Source organism: Neolamprologus multifasciatus, chromosome 18 (assembly GCF_963576455.1).
Source record: "Neolamprologus multifasciatus chromosome 18, fNeoMul1.2, whole genome shotgun sequence".
NCBI lineage: Eukaryota > Metazoa > Chordata > Actinopteri > Cichliformes > Cichlidae > Neolamprologus > Neolamprologus multifasciatus.
In genome coordinates this window covers 31,097,893-31,099,681 of record NC_140456.1, presented here as the reverse complement: position 1 = coordinate 31,099,681, position 1,789 = coordinate 31,097,893, and positions in this window count along the sequence as shown.

The window sequence follows — 1,789 nt, the reverse complement described above, 5'->3', positions numbered from 1 at the left end:
GGTGCTTTACTGCCAACCTTTGCTGAGGAGGGGAAAGGGAGATCGACTGTAGAATTTTAGAGGCTGCTTGAAGCTGGCTCCAAAAGCAAATGAATCTCTACAGACTCATATGCTTGAATTATATTTATGTTAAAATCCCTGCGTAGGATAAAACATAAAATCATGAGCAAATAATTTAATTTCACAGACACAGGTATTCATTCACTGCCACTTGCACACGGAACAACCCAGTCCTGTAGAAGTCTACAGCAGACGTTCCCAAAGTGTGGGGCCCGCCCCCTAGGGGGGGCGCAGAGCCATTGCAGGGGGGCGCGGCATGAAAAGGGAAAAAAAAAAAAAACGCTTGGACACTGCTAGCACGGGCGCCCACACGAACGCAAAGCAGGAGATGAAGCATAGCTGAATATGTTTCCAAACCAACTTCATTCTATGGTGAAGCATATCTTCCCTTTGGTTTCACCTGCACAAGTGCCGAGGTAGGTCTCCCTGCAGGATTGGTTTTCCCTTCGTTGGGAGCAGCGCTGGGCTGTTTAAATCACGGACAAACAGTATCCCACATTCTTGATTTGTAGTTCACAAACACTTGTTGTAATGACTAACTACTCCTGACATTTTGGAGATGTTAGCTCTTTATACAGTAAAGTTACAGTGGGATACAAATAACATCAGGCTCATCCTGCCACAATTTGTTCCCCGGTTCAAATCACGGACAAACAGCATCCAACAGTTGTTTATGTTTTTGAACCCATTTTGCAGAGGGATTTTTTGAAAAATGTATTGATAGCAATGATGAATATTATTACACAGGAAAAAACAAAACAACTACATGTAAAATAATTACACCATGACGCCTCTGCCTTTCTAAATGGAGGGACAGTAACTGCGTGGGTATGTAAGCGTGTAAAACCTGCAGATAGTCAGATTAACAGTATTTCGTCTCTGTCTGCCATTCTGCAATTCATCTCATGTAAACAATAACGTGCACACAGCGTGAGGTGAAAAAAGGCACATACATTTGACATTGCGTGACGAACTCTGTATTCCTCGTCCACACGTAAACGCAAAAAAGGAGTTTTAAAAAATCTCTGTTCTCAGTGATTCGAAACGCCGTTTACGTGTGGACGAAACAGCTGCGTTTTCACAAATACCCGTGTAGGTGTGGACGTAGCGTAAAAGACTTAGTAGTTTATTTTCTTACTACCTGTAATTTATTGCAGATTACTTGTATTTGCTTAATTGTTTACTAAATGTTTGAGGTGTGAAATAAACCGCAATGGAGCAAAATATGGGCGTGTGTGGTTGGAGGATGTGTTCGTGCATACCTGAAATGTCACACGGGTGATAATGAAAGTGTGGGACAATGATATGACTATATGCCCCTGTGCACCTGCAAAAAGGCCCAGCACTGACCAGGTGTCAGAGGTGAGCATTGCCTTCACATCATAATCAGTCAGATCCTTTACAGTGGAATGGATAGGGATATAAATTACAGAAATGACTGTCTGTTTGTGAAGCTACTTGTGGATCATATTGTACTGTGTTCTCTTGACAGACATAGCTCCTACTTGAACGTTTGTTTTGTCTTCCTGAACAGACAGACACAAGCATATATTAGGGATGTCTTTTTTAAAAACAAACAAACAAACAAACATCAGAACTAATAAATCTGCTATATATGGGATGATTTCTGAAAAATTACCAGAGCACAGCAGGATGATGATGAGGAGGCAAACTGTTTTGTTTTGTTTTTTTTGTTAAAAAGTAAAGCTGAAAGAAAGAGAGTGTGCTA